Here is a 20,886-nt window from a genome sequence, read left to right as displayed (position 1 = left end):
TACTTTAATCTATTTATGTATTTTTAGCTATTAGATGTTTTTTTTTAAGATATGAAATAAAAGTTGTTATATTTTATAGAAACCTTTGTATGCCTAAAAAGTCCATGGTCATTTCACTTCACAAGACTTAGCACTGATGTGACCCTGAGCAAATACAGAATTGACACAACATTTTTGTTGAGGGAACCCTGGTAGGTCAAAGAAGATTTGAGTGTTAGCATGCAAGGTAAGTATAACAAGCACTAGGGGAGTGTCTGCTAGATATGTGCATTCCCGTTCGTACGAATGTTATTTTCGTACGAAAATGTTCATTTTCGTACCCGCAGAATAATGTGTACATACGAAAAAATTAAAGCACCAAAATACGAAAACGACGGGATTACGAATGAGCCGCATAACGAACAACCGCAAATACGAACGAACAATCCGACGAAAATACGACAAAACGAAAACGGCAAAAGAACGAAAATGACATCTATAACAAAAGATTTGCATTCTGTATCCTGTTTGAATCCCCTCTCTGCTCGTATCCTCAGCCGTATGTTCACACGACATCCACAACAAAAGACCCGCACTCTGCATCTCGTTTGAATTCTTTCCCTGTCCGCATCCCCAGTCCCATGCTCACACGACATCCACAACAAAAGACCCCCTGTATTTTTAATTCCTTTTTTCTGTTCGTATTTTGGATTCAACAGACGACCGAAAACACCGAAAACACTAAAAGAAAAAGGACCCAAAACACAGAATGCAAATCCCTTGCCACAGATGTAATTTTCGTTTTTTTGAATGGGCAGTGAGTGTAGTTAGCAGCTTCTCTTTTGTGCTGAGTAGTACAGTAAAGCCAAATAAACTTTTCTGTGGATTTTCATCTGAAGGGAGATCAGTTGGCCAGACTTTTGAACCCAAAAATGGTTTTCTGATGGAGTTTAAAAACAAACAAATTTTCTGAGAACGAACGGAAAACGATCGTTTTTATGTTTGTTGTTAAAAAAGTCTGACCAAGTGTATGGGGCTTAACAATAGTTAATATGGATGAGCCGCGTGTTGAAAGTGCCGCGAATCCCGCGATATATTTACGAAAGTACAAAATATGAAAATCCTTTTTCTGTTCGTATCTTCAGTCGCATGCCCACATGACATCCACAACAAATTGTCATAGATGTCACACGAACACACGACCGAAAACACGAACAGAAAAAGGAATCCAAAACACAGAATGCAAATCATTGACGAAAATTCACGAAAATTATTGTCTAACAAGTAACGAACATGAATTAAACAGAATGACGAACCATCCCGCATGTACGAAAATAAAACGGTAACGAAAATACGAAACGATCGGAATACGAAAAAATCTTGTCGTACGAAAAACGAATGGGAACGAACAGGAAAACGGGCCTCTTACGAAAAATGAACGAAAACGAACCTACGGAACGATACGAAATGGAACAAAAAAAAACATGTCTAGTGTCTGCTGTTCAGCAAACTCGGTACATTGCCTGCAAAATGCAAAGTACAGGTTTGCCTATATTTGCACTTCTGGCCTTTTTTTTAACCACTTAGCGACCGACTCACGTACATATATGACGGCACTTTAAAGATGGATATCTCGGTAATGGCAGCTGCTGCCACAACCGAGATATCCATCTTTTCAGCGGGCGGTTCTGTAAACGATAAAGGTGGTCTCTGCAGCGGATTCGCCATGAGATCACCCCTCCCGCGCCCTCTGCTGCTTACCAAAGCCGACCCGAGGTGATCTGGACCTGTCAGTGGCTGGGTATGGATACGAGTGAGGGCAAGATGGCCCCCACCCGTCTCCATACCATAGCAGGGCAGAGCAACGTCAAAACGTCACTTCCGTCCATACGTCTTAAAGGGACAATTTTTTTATTGCATTTAAGTCCAAATATGAGATCTTTTTGACCCCAGATTTCATATTTAAGAGGACCTGTCATGCTTTTTTCTATTACAAGGGATGTTTACATTCCTTGTAATAGAAATAAAAGTGACCCAATTTTTTTTTTAAAACATTTTTAAAATTAATAAAATAAAGAAAAATAAATAAGATTTTTTTTAAAAAAAAGCCCCATCCCGACAAGCTCACCGCAGAAGCGAACGCATTTGTGAGCAGCGCCCGCATATGAAAATGGTGTTCGAACCACACATGTGAGGTCTCACCGTGATCGTTAGAGCGAGAGCAATAGTTCTAGCCCTAGACCTCTGTAACTGAAAACATGCAACCTGTAGAATTTTTTAAACACACCCTATGGAGATTTTTAAGGGTAACAGTTTGACGCCATTCCACGAGCGGGTATCAATTTACTCGGCGTAACATTATCCTTCACAATATAAAAAAATTGGGCTAACTTTACTGTTGTCTTATTTTTTTATTAAAAAAAGTGATAAAAAAAAAAGTGCGCTTGTAAGACCGCTGCGCAAATACAGTGTGACAAAAAGTATTGCAATGACCGCCATTTTATTCTCTAGGGTGTTAGAAAAAAATGTATAATGTTTGGGGGTTCTAAGTCATTTTATAGCAAAAAAAATATGTTTTTAACTTGTAAACACATAGTCTGAAAAACAGGCTCGGTCCTTAAAGCGGGGGTTCACCCTTAGAGGGCACTTTCTCCCCTTAGCTTCCTGCTCGTTATTACTAGGGGAATCGGCTATTTATTTTAAAATATGTGCAGTACTTACCCGTTTACGAGACGCATCCTCTCCGTCGCTTCCGGGTATGGGCTTCGGGAATGGGCGTTCCTTCTTGATTGACAGGTTTCCGAGAGGCTTCCGACGGTCGCATCCATCGCGTCACGATTTTCCGAAAGAAGCCGAACGTCGGTGCGCAGGCGCAGTATAGAGCCGCACCGACGTTCGGCTTCTTTCGGCTACGAGTGACGCGATGGATGCGACCATCGGAAGCCTCTCGGAAGAATGTCAATCAAGAAGGAACGCCCGCTCCCGAAGACCCATACCCGGAAGCGACGGAAGAAGATGCAGCTCGAAAACGGGTAAGTACTGCACATATTTTAATATAAATAGCCGATTCCCCTAGACCGAACGAGCAGGAAGCTAAGGGGAGATTTTTTTTTTTTTTTTTAAATGGGTGAACTCCCGCTTTAAGTGGTTATTTAAAAAAAGACATTATGCAAATATATCTTCCCATGTTACACTGTAATGACACATAAAACATATGAAACACGTTTCTTTCACTGCAAATTATCTTGCCTCAGGATGACCTATAGAGGTTATCTAGGAAAGAATTTTACTATTTCCACTTAATGACTGAGGGAAATTGTTTGGTGTTTTGGCATCCTTCCATGAGAGAGGTGAATGTTGTTTGCAGTCTCCATTATCCACAATAATCCTAGATGAGACATATTAGTTGTCAAGGGAAATGCAGCAATAGAAACCTTTTCAGCTTACAGCAGAATGTGGCAAAATAATCAGCGCATGTCACAAAAGCTGATCTCAGGTAGGGGCAGAGACCTGGCGCTCTTTTGTTAACGTTAATGAGCTGAAGGATATACTGTAAATCATTGCCTTTCTTTGTGGAAAGTATTATTTTTTTTAATTTCTTTATTGATTTTTTCAATATACATATAACAACATATACATTCCATCCCTATTTCAACTCACACAGGAGCTTCTACATATTGTCCCCACATTTGCATTATACAAGAGTCTCATTCTCCCCCAATAAACTCATACCTTGGTGTGGTTTGTTACACCCCCTTCGCTTTTCTATCTTGAATTTCTTCATATTTATTACTCTCTAGAGTTCCCACATGATCACTCCCATCTATCTTTCTTGCTACCCGTATTTGCCGGCGTATAAGACGACCCCCAATTTTTCCAGCTAAAATGTTGGTTTTGGGATATACTCACCATATAAGACGACCCCTCACTGTGCCATTATTACATGCCTCGCTGTGCCATTATTACATGCCTCGCTGTGCCATTATTACATGCCTTGCTGTGCCATTATTACGTGCCTTGCTGTGCCTACATAACATGCCTTGCTGTGCCTACATAACATGCCTTGCTGTGCCATTATAACATGCCTTGCTGTGCCATTATAACATGCCTCGCTGTGCCATTATTACATGCCTTGCTGTGCCATTATAACATGCCTTGCTGTGCCATTATAACATGCCTCGCTGTGCAGTTATTACATGCCTCACTGTGCCATTCCATTCCCTACCTTCTCCTGTTTGCAGCATACAGACGGCGGCCATCCATTATTCAAAAGCCGCGCCTCCTTCACAGGCTGTTCCGTGATAGGCGGAACACTAATTTTCCCAGCAGAGCCTCTGTTCAGTGTTCTGCCTATCACGGATGTCCTCTCGTCCGAGGCCGAGGATGAGAGGACATCCGTGATAGGCGGAACACTGAACAGAGGCTCTACTGGGAAAATTAGTGTTCACAGAACAATCTGAGGAGGAGGCGCGGCTTTTGAATAATGGATGGCCGCCGTCTGACACTATTTTATTTTAGATGCAGAATTATTTTAGATGCAAAAGGTCGTCTTATACGCCGGAAAATACGGTATATTCCTGTTCCTTTATGTTTAGCCTATGGACTGTATAGATGCAGTTGTGGGATCTGCTATCCAACTAGACCAAACTTTCTCATACTTTTTAAATTTCCTCTATTTCCTTTTCTGCAAATATGTATCTTTATGTAGCGGTAAGTTACTATTTACTAAATGTTTCCAAAAGGCTAGTGAGGGTGGAGCCAATTTTTTTACAGTTTAATTCAATTGCCTTTCTCACGTAGAAAAGTAGCAAGCTTATTTGTGTTTTCTTTTCCACGGTCTAAATATTTTTTCCACTAATCCTAAAAGGCAACACACTATCCTAGAGCGACAGATGTAACTGCCCCCACCACGTCTATGACTCCTGCCCAGAACATGACGATAGCCAGGCAGGTCAAGAATATATGGATAAAATATGGGGAAATAATTTATTGTTTTCCTGTAGAACAATTCAGGTACAATTGTTTATTCTATAGAATAAAAATACATTTTAATATGTTTAGATCAGTGAACAAAGCCTTTTCTGCAATTATATTGTATACAACCCCAATTACCAGACTATGGGGTTGATTTCCTATACCTGCACAAAATCTGGTGCGGCTTTGCATAGAAACCAATCAGTTTAAAGTATTTTTGTCAAAGCTTAGCCACTTAAGGACCGCCGCAGGATGATATACGTCGACAGAATGGCACGGTTGGGCACAAGGGCGTACATGAAATAAAGGTTGACTTTAAGAACCCAGCTGTGGGTGAGTGTAAACAAACCTTCCCCATTCTTCTTTGTGGCTTGTCACTGATCGTCTGTTCCCTGTCATAGGGAACAGACTATCAGTGACATCACATGTATACTGCTAGTACTGTATGTAGATATAAGATGTCTATAAACTAGCAGACAGCATACCATTAGCTGACTGATCTATTAGGAAAAAGCAGTTCTGAATCTTTGTTTGGTGAATGCTAGTCAGTTCTTTAGATAAGCTCAAGTTGAAGTTATCAGGCTATGCTGCCCAACCTCACTTCAAAGGCATAATTCATATCATTACAAAAATCTGTATAAATAGGAAATCGTAAGGCAACTACAACATGCATGCATTGTCGACTCTTTTCAAATATAGACAGCCAGCTTTAAGAGAAAAGTGTTTTTTTTTTTTTTTTTTTTAAGATTACTTAATCAAACCACTTATACTCAGTGCTCCTTTTATTTGATTAATGTTTATTAGAATTTTCACAATTAACAAGAAATAGAAGCCAATTTAGCAAATTCAGAACATTGGTATAATAAATGCATGCTACTACGGTATATATATATATATAAACTGATTAGCATATCTATGTATATTTCATCACATTTATCAATTGCATATCTTAAGTTTTTTTCTTTTTTTGCTGTATGGGCAAAGTGACAGAATAATTTTTTTTTATTTCCATGATATTTATTACCTTAGATAAAATAAGCTCTTACTTTTAAACCATTGTCCAAATCACAATGAAAGCAGTTTGTTGTTCACCAAATGGTGTGTTGCTTGATTAGATGCTGGAGGCAATGCATTAAGAACTGATGGTAATTATTAATCATCCAATCAGTTCCTGATGCAGTATCTGCGACATCAAAATCGAAAATTTGTGACTGTATAGGAAATAATGCACGACCTGCATTCACTCGCTGCCCTAAGAGCCGGTTCACACTGGGGTGACCTGGGACCCGACTTCAAGTTGCCCCAAGTTGCGCGGTTGAGAAAATGAATGGAAGTGAATGGGAGCCGTCTTAATGTACACTACTGAAGTCGCTCCGACTTCACAAAAGGTTCCTGTACTACTTCAATCCGACTTCTAGGCGACTTGTAGGCAACTTGTACCCATTGATTTTAATGGAAGTCGCTTCAGAAGTCGGATCACTGTCTTAACTGGAGCAACAATACAGGAAGATAACATACATTTCTCAGGCAAACCCCTCCCTCCCCCTCCCTCTCACAGAGCTGATTGTTGTTTGATTGGCCACTGGAAAGCCTCTTATCCTGGAGGCGACTTGAAGTTGCCTTGTACTGTCCTGGAGGCAACTTGAAGTTGCCTTGTAAGTTCCCTAAATGTGAACATTAACTAAATGATTCGTTTTTGTGCAGTTGTGTGATTTTGAATGGATCACAATAAATCTATCTGTGACCTGTACAAGTGTATCCTTGCTTTACTGCAGAGGGAGTCACTGATGCAGGAAAGTCTGGTCTTGTCTGCTTGTTGTAGGTCGGTGGATCACCAGTTGGTAGAGTCAGAGTCAGTACGATAGCCTTATGTCAGTATCATTTAAAGGGAAGTCAACATTGGTAGATCCTATATCTCTATCCTCACAAGTTAAAGCATTTTTTTTCGTTAACTTTTTTGTCTGAGTATAGATCTTTGTTTGTCCCAAGCATGTTTGAAGCCATTTACTGCTCACTGTCCCACTAACTCTGCTGGTACTGTAGCTTTAACGTGGTGGCTTCATTACTTTGTTTTTTTTCTGCCTTTTTTTTCCCCTTTGTTTTAGTCTGGTGATCTGCCCAGTAACACACATCCTGACTTAGGGTTGAGAAGCAATTTGGACACTTTTGGAGAGCAGCATTGTCAGTCTGGAGAGACTGTAGCGTTATATGGACTTGCAGATTTAGGCTAACAAGGTAACCACTTAATGACCGCCCACCGCATATATACTGCGGGAGAACGACCCCATTGCACGAAACAACGTACCTGTACGCTGTTTTTGTGCTCCCCAGAGAGGCAGAACGGGGATCTGCCTATGTAAACAAAGCAGATGCCCATTCTGACAGGGGAGTACAGATCAGGAACAGTGATCTCTCTCTACTCCCAGTCAGTCCACTCTTCCCACAGTTAGAAACATCTCCCTAGGACACACTTAACCCTTTGATCACCCTTAGTGTTGACCCCTTTCCTGCCAATGTCATTTATACAGTGATCAGGGCATATTTTTAGCTCTGATCACTGTAATAATGTCCCTGGTTCCAAAAAATGTCAAAAGTGTCCGATCTGTCCACCACAATGTTTCAGTCTGCTAAAAATTGCTGATCACCGTCATTACTAATAAAAAAAGAAATAATAAAAATGCCATAAATCTATCCCCGATTTTGTAGACCCTATAGCTTTTGCGTAAACCAATCAATATGTTTTTTTTTACCAAAAATATATAGAAGAATACATATTGACCTAAACGGATGAATACATGTTTATTGGATATGTAGTATAACAAAATTTTTTTTTTCAAAATTGTCGGTCTTTTTTTGTTTATAGCTCAAAAAATAAAAACTGCCGAGGTGATCAAATACCACCAAAAGAAAGCTCTATTTATGGGAAAAAAGGACATTGGGATTGCATCGCATGATCCATGTACAGGTTACTTTCCTTGTCCCCAGGATCATGTGATGTCCCCCCGATGTATCCTCTGCCAGATCCTTCACCCGATTCATCGTGTTCCGGGCTGCGGTCCCTGCGAGTATTACGACGCATGGGGACGGAGCCCGGCGGCAAATTGAAAAAGTACACAAAATATAAACACATACAATACGCTGTAATCTGAAAGATTACATTACTATATCAAATCATTTTGCCTCCCTTTTGTCCCTAGTGCTTTGTCCATTGCCCTGCCTGCACGTTTATATTATATATACTGTTCTTTCTGCTTGGAAACTTCAGATTGCCCATGGCAACCAAAAAGTGGCCCTTTACATCAAAAGCGGTTTGAGACTAGCTAGGAAACAGCGATAATGAATTAGAATCACTTGCAGAATTGAGCGATATCGATTTAAGGGAAATTCGTCATCAAACACTGAAACAACGACATATTTCAGTGTTTTTGATTTGATAACATTATTGAATAAAATTTATTATTATTATATTATTAATTGTTAGAATTATTTATAGTTATTTATTATATTATAATTTATGATTTTGTGTTTCAAACTTTTTCATACCCGGGATGTCTACTAGACTCTTGTTTGGCCAGATTTAAGTGATGATAAAAAAATGTAATATAAAACGTCAATTTTCCATGAAAAACAATGTACCGCTTTGACATTCAAAAATCTGACATAGTCATACCGCTAGGGAGGTTAACCTCCCTGGCAGTATGATTATGTCAGATTTTTGGAGCTGAAAGCGGTACCATTATTTTTCATGGAAATTTGGCGTTTTATATTGTAGGCCTGTAATTCTTAGGAATAACTTACTTAAATCTGTCCAAACAAGAGTCTAGTAGACATCCCAGGTATGATCAAGTTTGAAACACAAAATCATAAATTATAATATAATAAATAACTATAAATAATTATAACAAATAATAATATAATAATAATAAAAATTAATCAATAATGTAATCAAATCAAAAACACTGAAATTTGCTCAGTTGCAGAATTGTCGCTGTCTTACTTTTAGTGTCTGAAGACGAATTTCCCCACAAATCACTATCGCTCAATTCTGCAAGTGATTCTATTTTATTATCGCTGTTTTCTAGCTGGTCTAATACCACTTTTGACATAAAGGGACACTTTTTGGTTGCTATGGACAATCTCCAGTTTCCAGGCAGAAAAAAACAGTCTTTATAATATAAAAGTGCATGCAGGACACTGGACAGACCACTAGGGACAAAGGGGATGTGTAATTATTTTATACAGTACTGTAATCTGTAAGATTACAGTATACTGTGTGTATTGTGTGCTTTTAGTTTTTTGAATTTGGCACCGATCTCTGTCCCTGTGCGTCGTATCGTCGCAGGGAACGGAGCTCGTCGGCACTCAGGCGAATTGAGCGAGGAGACAGCAAGCTCACACAGCGGGGAGACATTGCAGAATCCAGGGGACAAGGTAAGTAACTTTGCCAGGATCCTGCAATGCGATCCTGAGTCTGGCTCGGAGATACTGCTAATGCTACTAAAATTCCACCCCAAGCCTGACTCGGGTTTACCGCTAGGCAGGTTAGTGAAGGGTTGGTGATGTGTGATTAAAGAGCCCCATAGTAAGGCTTACCTATAGGTACAGTAAATATGTCCTAAACGGGCACCATTTAGGAGATCTTTACTTGTAGGACCATCAGTGACTATGCTGTTCCTTCAGAGCCCTATGCCATGAACACGTGTGCGTGTGCAGGAGTGATATCATTGTAAGGCCTCGTACACACGACCGTTTTCCTCAACAGAATCCATCAAGAAACTTGGTGGCAGAGCTTTTTTGCCGAGGAAAACAGTCATGTGTATGTTTTTCATCGAGAAAACTGTCGAGGAACTCGACGAGAAAAAAAGAGAACAAGTTCTCTTTTTCCTCGACGGGAGTCTCAATTTCCTCGTCGTGTTCCTCGTCGGGCTGGTTTTTTGACGAGAAACACGTTCGTGTGTATGCTAAGAAACCCATGCACGCTCAGAATAAAGTATGAGACGGGAGCGCACCTTCGGTAAAAGTAGCGTTTGTAATGGAGATAGCACATTTGTCACGCTGTAACAGTCTGAAAAGTGCAAATCGTCTCTTACCAAACTTTTACTTAACACACAGTAACATGAGATTAGCAAAAGCAGCCCCAAGGGTTGTGCCAGTGGAATCGAACTTCCCCTGCCGTTGTATGTGTTGTACATCACCACGTTTAAGAACGAGGCGATTTGGTCTTGACCGTGTGTACGCAAAGCAAGCTTGTCAAGTTTCTCGACAAGCCTAACAAGGAACTTGTCGAGGAAAACGATGTTTCAAGTTCCTCGGTCGTGTGTACGAGGCCTGACTCTTCCAGTCAAAGGATCGGAACCCGCCAACCTGGAAGGAAGAACGGATAATTTATCTCACAGGATGGAAGCCCTGTGTGACGCTGGAGGGCTTCATTTTAAGGTATATTTCACATAATGTGCTAGTATGTGATGCATACTAGCACATCATAACTTTGCTTTGCAGGTTTCAGAAAAATATATGGTGGTTTACTACCGCTTTAATGTGATCTCGGCACCATTGTGTCCAATTCCTTAGTCTTGACAGTATGCAAACATCCTGTAGTCTTGCGCCATATACTGCAGTTTGTAGATCCTCAACAGCTGAAAGGTTACAGACATTCCATTACTCTTGTAAATAAATAAGCTTGACCAGCTATTAGAGGCTGTTCATTTGCATGGTGTTTAGCCTTTTACAGCTTCACAAAATTTTGATTGAGGTGTTTATGCAGACCTATTGATCCATAAAGTGATGGAATTGCAGTGTTTAACATAATCCCAGAGACCACTGTGAGATAATTTATTAACTGCTCACAGTTGCCAGCTGAGATTAAGCCAATTCACAGCCACCGAGGTTATCCCTGCAAGTGAGATCTTGTCAGATGCGTTCCTCTTCTAAATTCCTCTTTAACTGCGGATGGCTCCATTCCACACATGAAAAACACCTGGTGACTGTAAGTTCTTAGTATTTATGAGTTTCATTTATGAAAACACAATCATATGAAATATTTATTCAAGCATAGTTAAATGAGAAGAGAATGATCTGCAAAAATGCAGAAGCAAAACCTATCTGTTATTGCATTATGGATGTGTAAACAGATGGCTGAAGGTGAACATTTTGACTATAATGCACTAACGAAAAGCAAAAAATGACCCACAGATATTTTTAAATCCCAAGTTATTGTCATGAAGAATATTCATTTTTGTATTACTTTTTTCAAAATATTTGGGCGATTGATATCTGTAAAATGAAATGTTACAGAAAATGTTCAACAATAGTTTATCAATATCTGGAGCTCTGTGGCATTGCAGTAAAATAATGTATTTGCACTTTATTTATGCCATGTAAAAGGACCTTGTATGGTTCTTTTTAGTGTCAAGAGCCTAGAGCAGTTCTCAGCACAGAGCTTTTGGCACTAAAACCAAGTAAAAAAAAACAAATGTCCCCTAATGTATTTAATACAGGTTTTATATACCACCAACAAATTATGCATTATACATTATACAATTTTCTTACCAAGAACTATGTAATATGAGGTCAAACCTAAACATTTTCAATGTGTATGCAATCAGGTAAGCCCTTGTACTACATAGTTTAACCACTTCAATACAGGGCTTTAAAACCCACCTCCATACCTGGCCTATTCTGTACAAATCATCATTCTTTTGCTAGAAAATTACTCAGAACCCCCAAACATTATATATGTTTTTTTTAGCAGACACCCTAGGAAATAGAATGGCGGTCATTGCAACTTTTTATCTTGCACGGTATTTGCGCAATAATTTTTCAAACGCCTTTTTTTGTAAAAAAAATGGTTTCATGAATTAAAAAATAACAAAACAGTGAAGTTAGCCCAATTTTTTTGTAAAATATGAAAGATGATGTTAGGTTAGGACGATTAAATAGATACCTAACATGTCATGCCTTAAAATTGCGCACACTCATGGAATGGCGCCAAACTTCGTTACTTAAAAATCTCCATAGGCGACGCTTTAAAATGTTTACAGGTTACCAGTTTAGAGTTACAGAGGATGTCTAGTACTAGAATTGTTGCACACGCTCTAACGCACGCGGCGACACCTCACATGTGTGGTTTGAACAACGTTTACATAGGTGGGTGGGACTTACGTGTGCGTTCGCTTCTGAGCACAAGCTACCGGGGACAGGGGCGTTTTAATTAATTTATTTATTTTTTATTTTACTTATTTATTTTTTACACTTTTTTTTACATTTTTTTTTCAATCGCTTTTATTCCTATTACAAGGAATGTAAACATCCCTTGTAATAGGAATAGTGTGTGACAGGTCCTCTTTAAGGAGAGATGCGGGGTCAAAAAGACCCCACATCTCTCCTCCAGGCTGGAAAGAATGAGATTGTGAAAAAAATTCACAGATCTCATTCTTACTAGCCGCAATTGCGGTTTGTTTACTTACGGGTACCCGGGCGTGACGTCATCACATCGCACCCGGGCCTCCGACGGTCATAGAGACTGGTCACCAGTCATCTCTATGCTTCACATCCGGCAGGACGGCGATCATCTCTCCGGGCCCCCGATGGCACGGGAGAGCCCGGAGAAGCACCGGATGGCGGCGGGAGGGGGGGGATGTCCCCTCCCGCCGCCTATAAGAATGATCAAGCGGAGGAACCGCCGCTATGATCGTTCTTACGGTGTGCAGGATTGCCGTCGGAAGAAAATTATATCTGAATGATGCCTCTAGGTGCAGGCATCATTCAGATATCCCTGCACAAAGTACAGGACGTCATATGACGTCCACCCGGGATAAGAGATCCCCTTTTTGGACGTCATATGACGGCCTGCGGTTTTGAAGTGGTTAAGGTAAATCTAAAGGAAATTTAATAAGAAAATTGTATAGTGTATGGTCAGCCTAACTTGCATACAGGAAACCCACAAAGGCACAGGGAGAACATGGAAACTTCTTTCCACCTCATTCAATCAAAGAACACATTGTATGCAATGAAAAAATACAAGGCATTCTATGAATGGTGGCATTGCCGAATAGGTGACCCTCTATGGGCAGAGTACAGAAGGGAAGCTGCTCACACAGAAGCCAGGAGATTGTTGCTATTACTGTTGTGACTCCAACTACTAGAGCAATTGTCAGATTTCCCAGATATGAGATATGTAAGCTTAGATTATGCCAAACTGGACCAATGTAAGCAAGCAATAAAGATCATTCCTGGACTTTAGCTTTAACTCCTAATTTGATCCATAAAACAATAGTAGGTCTATATTATACAATCTGATTGCATCTCCTTCAGAGATGCATACACAATAAAGCCTCATACACACGATCATATTTTCCGACGGAATTGTGTGATGACAGGCTGTTGTCGGAAAATCTGACTGTTTGTATGCTCCATCGGACATTTTTTGTTGGATTTTCCGACAACAAATATGGGATAGCATGCTTTAAAATTTTCCGACAACAAATGTGTGATGTCGGATTTTCCGATCGTGTGTACACAAGTACGTTGGGAAAAAAATCCAAAGTGCAAACATGCATGCTCAGAAGCAATACTCACCATAACACAACATTAGCAGAAGTTGCCCAAAGGGTGGCGCTAAGGAGCTGAAAAACCACGTAGTTTCATGTTTGTTGGCCAACAATTCTTTGCCGTTTGTATGCCATACAAGTTCACGGCCAATGCCCTTTGGACAAAAGTCAGTGTGGCTTAAGAGTTTCAGGATCCTCAAGTTGCTGCCTAATCCAGTATTACAACATGTGTTAGATACCGTACATATGTGGGTTTAAACTGTCAAGGAAATAAGGGGGAAGAGAATGAGGATGGGAGCCCATTCATCCTGACCCTATAACTTATGCTTACTCCTGACCTAAGATTAGCATAGTCTCAAACATTGAATGAACTCCCATAGCACTGTACTTACCTTAGATAGTGCCTGAAGCTGCTGCAGGTTATCTAGTTCCATTATGAAATCTAACAACACTGATCCTTTGTTTCTGAAGTCACTGTTCTGATGATTGCCTTTGAATTCTATGGTAAAATAAATGCAGTGATTGTAAATGATCATCTTGTAAAACAATCCATTCAGTTTAAAATAGAAATGAAAGACAAAAAACATTTTTATATAGATATAAAAATATACTACAAATACCTTTTTCAGTGACCAAACCAATCAATATACGCTTAGTGCGATTTTTACTACCAAAAATATGTAGAAGAATACGTATCAGCCTAAACTGAGAAACAGAAAATTGCGTTTTTTAAAAAATGGGGATATTTATTATATCAAAAAGTACAAAATATTGATTTTTTTTCAAAATTGTCGCTCTTTTCTTGTTTATAGTGCAACAAAAAAAAAAAAAAAACGCAGAGATGAACAAATACTTCCAAAAGAAAGCTCTATTTGTGGGAAAAAAGAACGTCAATTTTGTTTCGGTACAGCGTCGCATGACTGCACAACTGTCAGTTAAATCGATGCAGTGCCGTATCGCAAAAGATGGCCTGGTCATTGAGCAGCCAAATCTTCCGGGGCTGAAGTGGTTAAGCACTCCTCCCCCCCTGACATGCCACATTTGGCATGTCATTTTTTTTGGGGGGGTAATCTAGTTTTGACAAGTACCCAGCTCCCACTTCTGCTCAGTCGCCTTGGCACCTCCACCTCTCTCCCTCCCTCCCTGCAATCTACTGGAACACGTCATAGGTGCCAGAAGATTACCTGGCCACTGAGAAAGGCGCATAGCAACTCGCGCATGCGCAGTGCACACCCGGCTGTGAATCTGCAAGTTGTCACAGGTGGTTGTCCACAATTGCAATGACGGCCCCGCGGAGAAGAGATGGAGAGGGACGAGGCTTTGGGCGGCCGCATCGCTGGACCGTGGAACAGGCGAGTGTCTGTTTATTAAAAGTCAGCAGCTACACTTTTTGTAGCTGCTGACTTTTCATTAACTTAAAAAAGAGTGAAACTCCTCTTTAAGATAAAAAAATGTCTTGCCGCATTTAGAACCAATTTAATGACACAAATACTTTAGTAGGATGGAAGAAGATAAGCTAGTGTTCTTTTAGCAATACTAAAGATCAAAATTTAGAATAAAAGCTAGCGAGAAAAAACAGTTTAATGACAGTAGGCTCAATTTACCAAGTTTGCTATAATAATCATTATTTTTATCCATGCGATTGCTATCTTCATCTTATTGTTGAAATAACTATCATTATAGCAAACAATGATAATTTCTGCTAGGGGATTAAGCCTAATGTATTAGGCCCCGTACACACGACCAGTTTCCTCGGCAGAATTCAGCTTCCGACCGAGTTTCTGGCTGAATTCTGCCGAGAAACCCGGCCGTGTGTACACTTTCGGCCGAGGAAGCCGACGAGGAGCTCGGCGAGGAAATAGAGAACATGTTCTCTATTTCCTCGTTGTTCTATGGGAGCTCTCGCCCCGCCGAGCTCCTCGGCGGCTTCAGGGCTGAACTGGCCGAGGAACTCGATGTGTTTGGCACGTCGAGTTCCTCGGCCGTGTGTACGAGGCTTTACAGTGTTCAACTATTCCATCTGCAGACCAGTTTGATACAATTTATACATTTCCACAGATCCTACATCTTTCAGATACTCACACACAAAATCATATTTTTAAGCTGCTTAAGGTACATCACCTCCCGGAGCTTGCTTAACTTCATGTTCATTGTTTCGATGATGCTATCTATCCATCTAGTTTTCTGTCATCCTTTTCTCCTTTTCCCAGCATCAGGGTATTTTCTAATGAGTGCATTAGGTGGCCAAAGTATCTGAGTTTCCTCTTCAGGATCTGTCCTTCCAGTGAAAATTCAGGGTTGATTTCCTTTAAGATTTTGCCATCCAAGTGTCTTTCAAGAGTCTTCCCCAACACCATAGTTCAAAGCATCAATTATTCGGCGTTCAGCCTTCTTTATGGTCCAACTTTTACAGCCATAGGTTACTACTAAAAATACCATAGCTTTGACTATACGGCACTTTGTCAGTTGGGTGATGTCTCTGCTTTTTATAATATTGTCTAGGTTAGCCAATGCTTTCCTCCCAAGAAGCACCTCTTAGTTCCATGGCTACAGTCACCGTCTGCCGTGATCTTGGAGCCTAGGAAGATAAAATCTATCACTGCTTTCATTTCTTCGCCTTCTATTTGCCAAGGAGTGATGGGACCGGTTGCCATGATCTTAGTTTTCTTAATGTTCAATTTCAGGCCAGCTTTTACGCTCTCCTCTTTCACCTTAATTAGGAGACTCTTTAGTTCTTCTTCACTTTCTGCCATTAGTGTGGTGTCGTCTGCATATCTCAGGCTGTTGATTTGTTGTCCCGGCAATCTTAATTCTGGCTCGTGATTCATCGATCCTGGCATTTTGCATGATGTACTCTAAATATAAGGTAAATAAGTAGGGTGACGATATACCGTACATCCTTGCCACAATCAATTTTGAACTAGTCAGTTGATCTATGTCCTGTTCTAACGGTTGCTTCTTGACTTGCATACAGGTTTTTCAGTCGTACAGAAGTTGGAACATTCTTTGGTGCTGCCCTTCTTTGGTATCGGAGTGTTAACGGACCTCTTCCAGTCCTGTGGCCATTGTCCAAATTTGTTAGCATACTGAGTGCAGCACTTTAACAGCATCATCTTTTAGGATTTTTAAATAACTCTGCTGGAATACCACCACTTCCGCCAGCCTTGTTATTAGCAATGCTTTCTAATGCCCATTTGACTTCACTCTCCAAGATATTCGGTTCAAGGTCAGTAACTGTAATATCATAGTTATATGGGACATTCAGATCTTTCTTGTATAGTTCTTCTGTGTAGTGGCTGTCCATACACCTTTGGACATAAAGGGGGTTTCTTACTAAAAACTGGATGGTGCAAAATCTGGTGCAATTCTGCATAGAAACCAATCAGCTTCCAGGTTTTATTGCCAAAGCTTCATTGAACAAGTTAGAAGCTTATTGGCCACCATGTACAGCTGACCAGATTCTAATTGCTTCAGTTTTAGTTAATCTACCCTACAGTGTAATTGTAGTGGTCAACTGTGCACAAACCTTTTCCCATATAGTGTATTTTTTTTTGCACTAGAATACACAAATATATTTATGTATATTAATATAAAATCACAAGGCACAAAAAATATTCATTCCTGTATGGTCATCATAATATGAATGAAGAGTTTTCACAAATTAAATAATTATATTTAAATACATGTATGTATTATAGAAGATGACAATACATAATGAAAATGTCTGTTCTCTTCTGCATTAAAGGAATTTCAACTTTTTTATGTTTATTTTTTTTATTAAGTAGAATAATGTAATTTTGTAGCCTTAGTTTGTACATGAAAATCAGAATAACTTAAAAGACCAAAGCCATTAACTTTAACATGCTCTCTTTTTTTTTCATCGCAATATATCATCCTTTTATTATCTTCTCCTTTCTTTAAGAGGAAAGTTTGAAGTAAACGTGTGTATTTCATCATCATGTGTTTGAGATGACGGGGTGCAATTAAAGCCAATGATTTATTCAAATAGTTAGTTAAAGAGCAAAATAATTTTTTTGTGAATTATGTTTTGGAACTTGTTGTTTTAAGGATACAATTGTTAAAGGCCATAGTTTAAATTCTTTACAAATCTGTAATGAATGTAGAAATGCTTGCCATAACAAGTTTAAGATAAATAGTTTATGAACTGAGTATGTATTAAATTCCAAAACCCAAAATGTAAAGCCTTATGATTTTATATTAAATAAATATATGAATAAATTAATGAGTGTAGAATTAAAAAAAAAATTGTTGTACTTAGTAGACTAGCAAGCCTGATAAGCAGATGGAAAAATCATACACAGTCATACTATGAGGCCGCGTACACACGACCGAGAAACTCGACGGGCGAAACACATCGTTTTCCCCGTCGAGTTCCTTGTTCGGGTGTCAAAAAACTAGTTGAGCCAAATGTTCCCATTGCCCAACGAGGAAATAGAGAACATGCTCTCTTTTTGGCTCGACGGGTTTCTCGGCGAAAAGTGTACACATGACCGGTTTTCTCAGCAGAATACGTCTCCCATCGAGTTTCTTGCTGAATTCTGCCGAGAGATATTCACATTTGTATGCTGGGCAAAGCATTTTCTTTTTTAATACCAATATAGTTTCATATAAAATCAAAATTATCAGCAGTGCTTATAAAACAGGCTTTGCAATTTAGACAACAATAATGCATTTAACTTTTTATGGAGTGGTTGATATTCCTACATCAGGAAATCATGGGACGTAGGCTGAACATATAAGGATCAATTTGTTTTAAAGATTTAATGTATGGTATATTCAAACAGACTCTGGTGCCAGACCATTAATTTCAACAAAAATGATCACTTAAGACTACGTTTGCATTTAACATATTCTATGCATGTTACTTACCTGTGTAAAACCTTCCTTGTGTAGACATCCAACAGCCCTGAGACTGCTATTGGGCACATTTTGGATGTGAGATCAAGGCCCCAAATAGGTAGCGCATCAAATGTAGGGAACATGTATGCTGTAAATGACAAAACCAAGGTGTGCCCAAAAAAATGAGGGCTTGACAAAGAGGCCATGCCTCGGAACACATTGTTCTGGAGACTAGAGATGCCTGTGGCTTTCCCATACATGACTTGTAGTACTGGCAATTTGTCACATCTGGTGGCGCCATTTCTGGCCTAATATCAGCGCACCAGTGCTAACACTGCTGGCTCCTTCACAGGGTTCCCATTCCCAAGTTATTTTTTGTTGGACTTCCCCCTATTGGTCTGGCCATCCTCAAGGGACTGTCTTACTGGCTGAACCTAATACTACGGGGTCACCTGGAGAACACATAAGGCTAACATAGTTATGCACATTACCCAGAATGTTCACAAAAACATTACTTCCAGTCATTGATGTCTTAAGAAAGAAAGGCTTGCAAGTGTTCCATTATCCGTACAGAGAGAAATAAAAAAAATAAAAACAGTTGACAATTCGAACGGCAGAGGTGCCCATTGAGATGTGTATTTATTTATATATATATATATATATATATATATATATATATATATATATATATATATATATATATATATACACATATATATATATATATATATATATATATATATATATATATATGCATTTCGTAGCTAACTTTTGCGGCTTTCACCTCTAAAGGTGATACACAGATGTTCTGTTCTTCCCTGTTCAACTGCTTCACACAGACACATGACAGTGAATGCAAAACAACTGAAAGTGTATATTGAGGTAACCACTTTGTTCAGGAAGACAGTTCCTGGTGATCAGAAAGTGGCTTCCTGTGTCCACAAGGATGATTGTTACATGGCTGGTCAAAACTATTTGTATAACTTATATGATAAAAAATAAGGAATGATGAAATTAATCCTAACTGGAGGGATATCCTCCTTTTGGACAAAATTCAGAGGTATGTTTCCTGAATTCATCTGCAGGGTGGCAACCTGATCTACATATGGCACATTTTTAAACCATTATAAAGTTGAACCAACAACACTGACCACCGGTGGAGTTTGCCCTTTTTTTACTGAATGGTACTAACAATGTAGTAAATATTTCAGCATTACTCAACATTGTAGGCATGTTATGTCCCACGTGTATGCTGCCATGACTGTTTCAGGAAACTGTAAAATTGTATAATTACCTGTCAGTATTTTTTTTTCTGATGCTCTAGCATGGATGCATTAAGTACAGTTATGAGAATGCTAACTTTATTGAAGGGGTATTATTTAAAGTATAGCCGATTCTATAGGGACAGTCATACCGTGTGTATGCTACAATGCTTTATCGCCAGGAATCAAAAAGTAGCAATAAATACCATACTACATTAAATGCTTATACATGTACTCTCTTGTTTTTAAATATACCAGCACCTACCCAGTATCTGTCCTGAAAAATCTAATATTTTAGTTAAACGCATCGATGAACAAGTTTTTGGAGGCATTACTGGATCAGAAATTCTTCTCTTACCTTGATAAATTATTAAAAACATTTTTGTACCGTAGGTCCAGTCCTCTCTAACTGCATTATTGGGTAACTGGTCTATACAGGGTGTTGTTTGTATGTTGTTTATATGTTTTTTAACTATGTTGTAATAAAATGTATACTTTTTTACTGATTCTCCCTCTCACCATGTGCCCACAAAGTTCGCAAATCTTTTGACTTGGTCAATCCTTAAGGGGGTTGTAAAGGTAAAAAAAAATTCCCCTAAATAGCTTCCTTTACCTTAGTGCAGTCCTCCTTCACTTACTTCATCCTTCGATTTTGCTTTTAAATGTCCTTATTTCTTCTGAGAAATCCTCACTTCCTGTTCTTCTGTCTGTAACTAAGCACAGTAATGAGGTTTTTTTTTGCATAAGAACGGGTCAAGAAGATAGTTAAAATGGCTTCTGTAATCCTCAGGAGCAATTGAAAGCAAAAAAAAATGTTAAAGTGTACAGTATGTATAGCCAAGATGTTTTTTTCTATTTCTTAATAAAGCAGCTAAGAGTCGTTTTAACATCAGCTTTCTTTTTTTTTTTGCTTTCTGTGTCCTGGTGAAAATGAAGAACTCCCTTTACATCCTGTTCAGAATCACAACATAAAATTATAAGACATCTCTTCAAAGTTAGGGGGGGTTCCATGGCTTAGGCCAGTGTTTCTCAACTCCAGTCCTCAAGGCACCCCAACTGGTCATGTTTTCAGGATTTCCCTCAGACGAAATAGCTGTGGTAATTACTAAGGCAGTGAAACTGATCAAATCACATGTGTACAATAATGGAAAGCCTGAAAACCTGACCTGGTGGGGCGCCTTAAGGACTGGAGAAACAATGGCTTAGGCAGCTGTCACCTGAACAGGACAAGAATTCCCCTTAACTCCCATTCTGGTGAAAAC

At 39.3% G+C, this 20,886-nt stretch overlaps 1 long non-coding RNA gene across 2 annotated transcripts; it reads right to left on the bottom strand.

Moving 5' to 3' along the window:
• Positions 1–3,125: 3,125 nt before the first annotated feature.
• LOC120937718 lies at positions 3,126–20,279 on the bottom strand. 2 transcript variants are annotated; one of them, XR_005748747.1, is made up of 3 exons: positions 20,238–20,279; positions 13,895–14,001; positions 3,126–3,367 (listed from the first exon to the last, which is right to left on the bottom strand). It is a non-coding gene; the product is annotated as an uncharacterized LOC120937718 (long non-coding RNA). The 2 variants fall into 2 exon arrangements; XR_005748746.1 differs by lacking the exon at positions 3,126–3,367 and adding an exon at positions 10,242–10,589.
• Positions 20,280–20,886: the final 607 nt, after the last annotated feature.

This window comes from Rana temporaria, chromosome 4 (assembly GCF_905171775.1).
Source record: "Rana temporaria chromosome 4, aRanTem1.1, whole genome shotgun sequence".
In the NCBI taxonomy this organism is placed as follows: domain Eukaryota; kingdom Metazoa; phylum Chordata; class Amphibia; order Anura; family Ranidae; genus Rana; species Rana temporaria.
Note: the sequence above shows the minus strand (reverse complement) of the source record. Positions and strands in the feature narration are given on the sequence as shown.